Genomic DNA, 10,751 nt, shown 5'->3' on the forward strand with positions numbered 1-10,751 from the left:
CCTCCTTCTTCGCTCCAAAGCTCAAAGGCACCATAGGAAAATATCTTCATCACTTTAAAGGGTCCCGGCCACCTTGATTTGAGCTTGCCCGGAAACACCTTGATCTTGGAATTGAAAAGGAGAACGAGGTCTCCAACACTTATCTCTTTCTTCATGATCTTGCTATCATGCCATTTCTTCGTTTGGTCTTTATAGATTTTGGAGCTCTCATAAGCCTCCAATCTCAATTCCTCAAGCTCATTCATTTGGAGAAAACGTACCTCTCCGGCGGCATCAAAGTCAAAATTCATCTCTTTAAGAGCCCACCAAGCCTTGTGTTCTAGCTCAACGGGCAAGTGACAAGCTTTCCCGTACACAAGCTTATATGGGGTGGTGCCAAGGGGTGTCTTGAAGGCGGTTCTCAATGCCCATAAGACATCCGGGAGCTTTTGTGACCAATCTTTCCGGCTCTTGTTTGTGACTTTCTCCAAAATGGCTTTAATTTGGCGGTTAGAAACCTCCACTTGCCCACTAGTTTGAGGGTGGTAGGCAAGGGCGGTTTTATGCCGCACTCCATGTGATTCAAGTAGAGCTTTGAAAGTACCTTTGCGAAAATGAGATCCGCCATCACTTATGACTACTCTTGGTGTTCCGAACCTTGGGAAAATCGTACCTTTGAAAAGCTTCATCACAACCTTGCTATCATTGGTGGGGGCGGCTACCGCTTCAATCCATTTGGATACATAATCCACCGCGACCAAGATGTATTCGTTTCCACAAGAGTTGGGGAAGGGTCCCATGAAGTCTATGCCCCAACAATCAAAAAGCTCAATTTCCAATATATTAGTCAAGGGCATTTCACTCATCTTCCCAATGTTCCCAACCCTTTGACAAGCATCACAAGATTTAACCAAGTAGTGGATGTCTTTGAACATGGAGGGCCAATAAAACCCACCTTGGAGGATCTTGGCAATGGTCCTAGAGGTGGCCAAGTGCCCCCCATAGGCGGAATTGTGAACTCGGTCGACAATCTCCAAGCCCTCCTCTCTTGAAACACATCTCCGGAACATTCCATCCCCACACTTGCGGAACAAATGTGGGTCATTCCAAAAGTATCTTTTAGCATCATTCCTCAACTTCCGCCTTTCTCTTTGTTCCATTTCATCCGGCAAGAAACCACTCACAATGTAGTTTGCAAGGTCCGCAAACCAAGGGGCTTTGATGCCAACTTCCATGAGCCCATCATCCCGTAACCATTCATTGATGGGTCCACTCTTGTCTTGTATCCCATGATCTTCAACGGTCAATCTTGATAGGTGATCGGCTACAACATTTTCCGATCCGGCCTTATCCTTAATCTCTAAATCAAATTCTTGGAGGAGTAGGACCCATCTCAAGAGCCGGGGCTTTACATCTTTCTTAACCATCAATTGTCTCAAGGCGGTGTGATCGGAGTAAACCACCACTTTAGACCCAACAAGGTATTGCCGAAATGTTTCAACGGCATGAACAATAGCTAACATCTCCTTTTCGGTTGTAGCGTAGCCACATTGTGTTGGGTCAAGGGTCTTGCTTGTGTAATAGATCACATGATGCTTTCTATCCACCACTTGCCCAAGCACCGCTCCAACCGCGAAGTCCGAAGCATCACACATTTTCTCGAAAGGAAGGCTCCAATCCGGTGCCCGGATTATGGGAGCCGTCACCAATGCGTTCTTCAACCTATGAAAAGCCTCAAGACAAGATTCATTAAACACAAAGGGGGCATCTTTGAGGAGTAATGAGGTTAATGGTTTTGCTATTTTTGAAAAATCTTTGATGAAACGCCTGTAGAATCCGGCGTGGCCTAGAAAACTTCTCACTCCCTTAACATTGGAAGGAGGTGACAAGTTCTCTATAACGGCAACCTTAGCACCATCAACTTCAATACCCCTACTAGAGACTATGTGACCGAGTACAACCCCTTCCTCTACCATAAAATGGCATTTTTCCCAATTAAGGACGAGGTTGTGCTCCTCACATCTCTTCAACACATTAGACAAGTTTTCAAGACCATGATCAAATGAGTCTCCATGGACACTAAAGTCGTCCATGAAGACTTCCATGCTTTTCTCTAGAAAGTCCGAAAAGATTGCCATCATGCACCTTTGAAAGGTGTCGGGCGCATTACAAAGCCCGAATGGCATCCTACGGTAGGCATAAACTCCTATTGGGCAAGTGAAGGTCGTCTTCTCTTGGTCATCCGGGTGGATGGGAACTTGGAAAAACCCGGAATAACCGTCTAAGAAGCAATAGTATGCATGGCCCGCGAGCCTTTCTAGCATTTGGTCAATGAAGGGAATCGGGAAGTGGTCTTTGAGGGTGGCGGCATTGAGCTTGCGATAGTCAATACACATGCGCCACCCGGTCACGGGTCTAGTAGGTAGGGTGGTGTCATCCTCTTGTTCAACCATTTGTACCCCCCTTTCTTTGGTACCACGTGCACCGGACTAACCCACTTGCTATCGGTAATTTGATAGATAATCCCGGCCTCAAGTAATTTCAACACCTCATTCTTAACTACCTCGGCCATTTTTGGGTTAATCCGCCTAAGACCGTCAACCTTGGGTTTACTCCCCTCTTCCAAAACAATTCTATGCATGCACAAACTCGGGCTTAAGCCCTTGATGTCGTCAATGCTATACCCAAGTGCCCCTCTATGATTTTTCAAGATTTGCAAAAGCCTCTTTTCTTGGGGCTCACTTAGGTTAGCATTAATTATCACCGGGAAAGCCTCTCCCTCATCAAGAAAAGAATACTTGAGGGAGGGAGGAGGAGTTTTGAGTTGTACCTTTGGAGGGAGAAATCCCTCCACTTTCTTCAATAGTTCCTCATCAACTTCATGGTCCTCCTTCATGGCCTCATCATGCAAGGAGATTTGAAAAACTTCTTCCATCTCCGCTTCTTCACGGGTTACCTCTTGTACTACTTCATCTACCAACTCAATTGTGCTCAACCTTTCCATCTTCGGTCCTTTCATCAAACTAGGTAGGTTAAACTCGACATTATTGCCCTCGATTTGGAAGGTTAGCCGCCCATTCTTCACATCTATGAGAACTCCTCCGGTAGTCAAAAATGGCCTACCTAGGATGATGGGGGTGTGGCTATCCTCCTAATATCGAGGACAACAAAATCAGGGAATCAAAAGCTTTCCAACTTTGACGGGTACGTCTTCAAGCACCCCCATAGGGCGCTTGACGGACCTATCCGCCAATTGGAGAGTCATAGTGGTGGGGGCAAGGGCTTGAATGCCAATCCTTTTTGCAACTTTCAAAGGAATAACACTCACACTTGCTCCCAAATCACAAAGAGCTCTTGATATAGGAACACCACCAACTACACATGGGATTGAAAAGCTTCCCGGGTCACCAAGTTTAGGAGGCATTTTATTAAGGATATGAGAACTACATGCCTCTTCCATAGCCACTATTTCTTGGTCACCCAAGACTCTTTTCTTTGTCAAAATATCTTTCAAAAATTTTGAGTAGGTTGGCATGTTCATAATCACCTCCGTAAAGGGTAGGGTAACCTCAAGTTTCTCAAGCATATCACAAAACTTGGCATACTTAAGGTTTTCCCTACTCTTTATGCCTCTTGAAGGGTAAGGGATTTTAGGAACAAGTTGAGAATTGTAAGATACCTTTGGAGGAGCCGAATTCTTTGTTACCTTTTTAGAGTGTTGCAAAGGTACTTCTTCAATAACTTCCTCCTCATAAGGGAGGTCTTCCACATATCCATCAACATCCCTATCCACTTGAATTCCACTTCTTGACGAATCTTTGCAAACTTTCTTCCCTTTCTTGTCTTCACTAGCTTTACCCGATGGTTCAATGGGTGAGCTTTCCTCTTCACCATTCATTTCCAACTCATCCCCCTTGGGATCTTCTTCAACTTCATGCTCAAAATCTTTGTAAGGGTCCTCAAGCTCGACACCGCTCCTCAACACTACCTCATGAGCATGGTGGCTATTTGAGGCATCCTTGGAGCTTTGTCCTTGGGCCAATAGACCACCGGGCGGGCATTGAGGGTTAGCCATAGCATGAGAGGCCATCCTAGATTCCATTTCTCTCATGTCCTTAAGGAAGGTAGCCCTCAAGTTTGCTTGTTCTTGTTGAGTTGCCTTACCAAAATTTGTCATTTCTTGACTATGTTGAAGTTGCATGTTCTTTATCATCTTCAAAAGCTCAACTTGAGAGAGCTCACCTTGGGGTTCTTGATAAGGTTGGTTGGCTATGGGTAAAGGGAACTCATAGTCATACCGAGCATTGGAACCTTGATTGTTGTTGCCTTGTCCCCCTTGGAAGTTAGCTCTAGGACCATTGTTGTTGAAGTTTGATCCTTGACCTTGTTCTTGAGACCCTTGAACATACCCTTGCCCAAATCCTTGATTTGCTTGATTCACTTGATTCTCTTGGTAAAACCCTTGGTTGCTTTGGTTTCCACCAAAATCTTGGTACCCTTGTTGTTGGTTGCCATAGTTTTGGTTTTGGGGATTAGTTCTTGGATTGGGGAACATTACCCTTGGTTGAGCAAAACCGGGTGGGTTGTTTTGGGATTGTGATTGGAGATGTTGAAGATTTTAAACATTGGTACTTTTGTAGCTAAAGTTGGGGTGGTTCCTCAAACCGGGATGGTAGTAGTTGGTGTTTGGGTTGTAGACATTGGGATTATTGTAGGGTGGCCTTGGTGGTCTAGGATTGTTGTTATAGCTTTGGAAAGCATTAACATCTTGAATATTCTCTTCATAGCCACCGGTATAGTTGTTGGCACACAAGTCATAGGTATGACCACTCCCTCCACAAAGCTCACAACTTGAACCTTGAACTACCTCCTCCATGGGTGGCCCATGTGAGGTCGCGGCTTGGTGTACTTGATTTCTTTGAAACTTCTCAAATTGTTTTGTGAGCAAGTCGATCTTGGCATTTGTCTCGGAGTTGGAGGAGTTTTCCTTAGGAAACTTCCCATTCCTTCTTAGCATGTTTCCTCTAGACCCATAGTTTGCTTCCGAATCTACTATTTTCTTGATCAATGTCATGCCTTCTTCATCACTCAAATGATCAAATCCTCCCCCCGCGGAGGCATTTACCATTTCCTTAGTCCTTGGTAGCAAAGTTTGAAAGAATGTTTGAGTGATGTACCATTCCGGTATTCCATGATGGGGGCAACTTGCGATCAAGTCTTGATAGCGGTCCCAAGCTTCACCCAAAGACTCCCCGTCCTCTTGTTGAAATGTATGAATCTCATTACGGAGCATCGCGGTCTTTGATGAAGGGTAATATTTGGCCATGAATGCTTTAGCCAAGGCATCCCAAGTAGTGAAAGTATCCGGTGGGTGGATGTTCAACCATCGGTCCGCTTTGCCCGTCAATGAAAACGGGAACAACATCATTCTCAAGGTGTCTTCGGACACCCCATTCTTCTTCATCATTGAAACTTTCCTCTTAAACTTGCGGAGGTGAGCATGGGCATCCTCTTCAATATGCCCTCCAAACAAATCCTTCTCAACTAACCCGACTTGGGCGGGATGCATTTCAAAGTTGTTTGGGGCCAAGGTGCCAAAATTGATGGGATTACATGAATCATTATGGTTGGGCCGGTTATGATCTCTAAGAGCCATTTGTGGTGGAGGATTTTGCATGTGATGTGGTGGTGATTGAGGTGGGCTATTTGGAATAGGTAAGTTATGAAAAGGGTTTTCGATTAAAGTCTCAATTGTGATATTTGGTTGGATTGTGGTTGTGGTATCAAAATCGTATGGAATGCGTGAATTGGGTTGGTCAAAGTTTGCTTGAGGGGAACTATTCCTAACTCTCTCAAGGGTCCTTGTCCTCAAGGTTCTAAAAAGCCTTTCGGGGTCGGAGTTGAAGAGAAGAGCTTGGTGGTTCCTTTTAGGCATGCACTTGACAAATCGTTAGTCTCCTAGTGTTGTTACACACTAGGGGAAGGCAAGAAATCACACACTCTACAAAGAACACACAACTACTAAAACAAACTAACAATTGATAAAAGACTAAAGCAAAGACTCTAAGCAAAACTAAGTATAACCTAACGCCATCCCCGACAACGGCGCCATTTGATGGGTAAGTTTTCAACGGTAGGGTCAACACACTTACCACCAACAAGAATAACCCAATTTAGTTGTAAATCGGGGTCGAACACGAAGACGGCGGGGGTTTCTACTTAGCCTAACTAAAAGTCAAGTCTAGTCAAAAACAAAGTAATTAAGAGAAGTATGTATTCGATTGATTAAAGGACTAGGGTCTTCGGGGTCATCTAAATGGACTATGGGCGACAAGTCGATTAAAGTCGTCTAGGTGAGGGTTTGTCCTAGAGGCGGTTACCAACTTTCATTGAGCAACAACTATTTCAAAACATGCAACAAGACCACCAACAAACTTTCATTCAAAGGAGGAATTAAGCTACTAAGACAAAAGGCACAAGCTTTCACTCACACAATTCGTCAAACACCTTGTATGCAATGCTAAGAAAGACAAATTCCTACACCAAAGACTCAAAACTATCAACCTATCATGCCCAATAATCCTATTTAGACTCCCCATAAACCCTAGAAGGGTAACTACTCACTCATGTCTCTAAAGGTAAGATAAACAATAAAGATGGAGCCTTTAAGCATAAACATGGTGGGAGGATGAATTCTACTTCTAAACATGCAACAATCCAACAATAATTATGAAGAAAGGTGGTTTAATCAAATAATGAGGATGAGTAAACTAAAAGACACAATCTTTAACACAATCAACTCAAAGATAGAATCTTTGGGTGTAAATAACAAGGATGAACAAAGAAAAGATGAACAAGAGTGAAAACAACAACAATCAAACAACAAGGATGCAAATTTAACAAAAACAATTAAACAAACTTAAAGGAAAAGCAAATGTAAACTAATGAAAATAGGGAAAGAAATAATACCAACTCAATAGCAAAGGAGGAATTAGGATAGAATAATAAAGAAGGAGAGACCTTCAATCTTCTTACAACCCAATTTATATGCTAACTAATTAAGGAATGATTAACAAAGTGATTAACAAAGTTTTAAACTTGGAAAAGGAAATAATCTGAGATCTAGGGTATTGTGTACAAAGGGTTTAAGAAGGGGGTATTTATAGTCTTGCCCAAGATTTAGAAGAAAAGATGAGTAAAGAGAAGAAAAGCCCAAATCCGTCAGCTGCTGCGTCCTGCGGGTGGACCGGCTGCCGGCGCTCCTACCGGCAGGGCGGTCAAAATAACTTCAACTTTGGAAATTTAGCTGGCAAGTGTGTTCTGCCGGTGAACCGGCTGCCGGCCTGCCGGCAGAACACTACCTTCAGAGTCTTCAAATTCCTTTGATGTTGCGTCTTGCCGGTGGACCGGCTACCGGTGCTCCAACCGGTAGCGAGGTCAAGCTTCTTTTTCTCTTCCAATTCAATTTAATTCAGGATGCTGTGTTCTACCGGTGGGCCGGCCTGCCGGCAGAACACAATACTCGGGTCATTTCTTCATTTTCTTTGGCAAGGCTTGGGACGTGTTCTGCCGGTGGCCAGGCCATTCGATTGCCGGTCTCGCCGTGAAACACAACATTCAGCATTTTTCACCTCTTCTTCATGTAAAGGCATTGGAATGCCCTTTCTTGCCCCAATTCCTCTATACTCGACTCGGTTCCTGCAAAAGGATACACAAAATAACAAGTACGGGGATTGGGCACAAAATGCAAGGAAAGGCACACGAAACCGACTCGATATGAGTCGGAATGCATAAAAGAAAGAGGGAAATTAGGTGTAAATAAATCATATATCAGTCTTATAGCATTACTTGTTCGCCATAGCTGAAAATTTCGCCCCCGTTAACTTCAAATCATGGTTCCACCACTGTAATATTTAGTCAATTATTTGTGAGGGAAAATGGACCAAAAGGAAATAGACCTGATCCATTTCCATTTATTTGGGTTTGAGAATCAAGCTTGCATAACGCATGAACCTTAAATTGTGAGAGCGGTTATCCCACCTTGTGACACGTTATTAATTTAATAAGAATTATTACCATTTTTTTATGTGATTGATGATGTTTTGTAATATAAGGGCAATGAGACACGAGATGTGATACAAAAGTGGGACATAGAATCTTCACTCTTAAAGAGATTGTGACTGTAGTGGTTAATGAGCTTAGCCTGCTCGATAAGTCCTTAGCATCAACTCGATTAATGTTTGGCTTGAGATCGGGTAAACTTATTTTAAGCTCGAGTTCGTGCCAAGCTGAGCCTGTAAGGCTCATCTAGGATGTTCGTTTGAACTTGTGTTTTCTCCTAATTAATTTCGATTTAACTTTTATCAATAATATCTAGTTCATATTATATCATTTTTTTTAATAAATTAATTAAAATACTACTTTTGAAAATAAAATAAACTATAAAATGCTATTTTAAACTAATTAAACTACAAAAAAATAAATTTAAATAATGCTTGAAAAAAATGTACTCAACAAAGCTCGAGCGCAGCTTCAAACTCGATTTTACAATATGAGTCGAACTTGATCATGGATGAACTTGAGCTCTCCTCTGCTCAATTACACCCGTAACTGTGACAAAAATCAAAATAGAAGAATTATTGCTGAGACTGAAACCAGGTCTTGAAAATTCGATAATCAATTTAAGACTCATGAAATACTTAAATCCACGCATCTCGTAGGATATTCGACTAGGTTCTTAAAACAGTGGCCCAACAACTACAAGGACCAGGAGTTTGAATCTCATCAAAAAATAGAGCTCTCTTATAGGACCATCCTATAGCATATGACTGGTCCGATAGGAGAAAAGCTCAAGCAAAAACATTGAGATATTAAGTTTTTGATTTTATTTTGATAACTTTATACTTTATAATGAAAATTAACATATTTAAATATGTAAATTATTAATTTAAAATATTAGGTTATAAAAAAAAAATTATTTCATATTTTTATTAAGTAATTTTGTTGGGTCTTATGCTATTGGGTTAGTCTTACCTAAATATAGGTCTTATAGAACAATTTGTGATTTTAAAGGCAAAATCAAAATAAAAAGGTAAACAATTGAACAGAATACCCAAAAATGAAATAGCTAAACAAATGACAGGGATAAAGAAGGTATAATGTTCGTGAGGCGTATTTCTATCAAAGTTAAAAGAGATGATTCATTCTTAAAGTTGACTTTTGTTGTAGCAATGTAGTAAACCACTTGATAATCAAGTCAATTGAGAGAGAAAAGAGAGTCATCACAATGGGTTTCCTTTAGTCGGGCCTTGAGCACGACTCCTGAAGGCCCGTCTCATTTAAGGTAAAATTGCGTGTTAAGATGGTTTAATGTAGCACAAGCCCCTCATTTTGACATCGTAAAACTGCGTGTTAAGGCCGAAGAGGCTTTAGCTATAAGATATGTCTTTCAACTACATACCATCTTGGCTTCCCCCCAAACACTTGCTAAAATATCAATTAAGATGGACATTTTTCGCAATGTCAATTATTTTATACGGAGTATTTTTTTATTAATTGGCCAATTCAAAGGAACTCTATTAAAAACACCCGTTTGTATACAACATTGTTCAAACCCAGAAATCTTCTTGATTGATTGTATGAACAGTAAAATTATATGATAACTTTGTATGATGAAGAGAGGGAATGATAGAGAGAGAGAAACATAGAAGAAGAATGATTGTATTGATTATAATTGTGTAAGAAACAGAATACAAGGATGAGCTTCTATTTATAGCATAACTCATATTGTTGGTTGTAACAAACTTCTAACCAACTTTCTAACTTGAGTTAATTAACTATAGTTAATCTTAACAAACTTTATATTCTAATATTCCCCCCTTAAGCTGGATGTTCTTGAAACACTAATCCAAGCTTAGGGGAAAGAAATTGATGTTGTTCACGCCCAAGTGGCTTTGTCATAATATCGGCCAACTGCAGACCAGTTCTGATGTGCTTTGTAGTCAGGAATCCTTCCTGCTGTTTGTCCCTTACAAAATGGCAGTCTATAGATAAATGCTTTGTTCTCTCGTGGAAAACGGGATTTTCAGAAATATGGAGGGCTGCTTTATTATCACAGTAAAGAATGATGGGACAAGTTACTGGTATGCAAAAATCCTTCAATAATGCTGATAACCATACCAATTCTGAGGTAGTATAAGAGAGACTTCTATACTAAGATTCGGCAGAACTTTTGCTGACTGTTACCTGCTTTTTTGTTTTCCAAGACACCAAGGATTGCCCTAACTTGACACAGTACCCACTCAGGGATCTGCAGGAATAAGCGCATTATCCCCAATTTGCATCACTGTTTGTAGTCAATTGCAGATCAGTGTTGCGTGTATAAAATAATCCAGCATTAATGGTCCCTTTTAAGTACTTGACAACATGAAGGGCTGCCTGAAGATGAGGTAGTCTAGGTTGGCTTACAAACTGACTTAAGTGCTGAACACTAAATGATATGTCTGGTCTTGACATATTAAGGTATAGCAATCTCCCAACAAGTCTCCTATAAGGCTCAGGATCAGGACATTGGAATTGGAAAAGATACAGCCGTGCAATTCTCCATTTGCAAATCTAACAATATATCCATGATATACTTTCTTTGATTGATCATAAGCCCTTTGTCATTCCTGGAGATTTCCAATCCTAAAAAGTACCTCATACTTCCCAAATCCTTGATTGAAAAAGCACTATCCAACTGACTTTTAATATGACTTATCTCTGTTAATGAT

General features: G+C 41.2%; 1 non-coding gene across 1 annotated transcript; it reads left to right on the top strand.

Moving 5' to 3' along the window:
• The first annotated feature begins 5,165 nt into the window (after window positions 1-5,165).
• On the top strand, window positions 5,166-5,272 carry LOC141658189 (small nucleolar RNA R71). Its single transcript, XR_012549090.1, has one exon. It is a non-coding gene; the product is annotated as a small nucleolar RNA R71 (small nucleolar RNA).
• Window positions 5,273-10,751: the final 5,479 nt, after the last annotated feature.

This window comes from Silene latifolia, chromosome 5 (assembly GCF_048544455.1).
Source record: "Silene latifolia isolate original U9 population chromosome 5, ASM4854445v1, whole genome shotgun sequence".
Lineage (NCBI taxonomy): Eukaryota > Viridiplantae > Streptophyta > Magnoliopsida > Caryophyllales > Caryophyllaceae > Silene > Silene latifolia.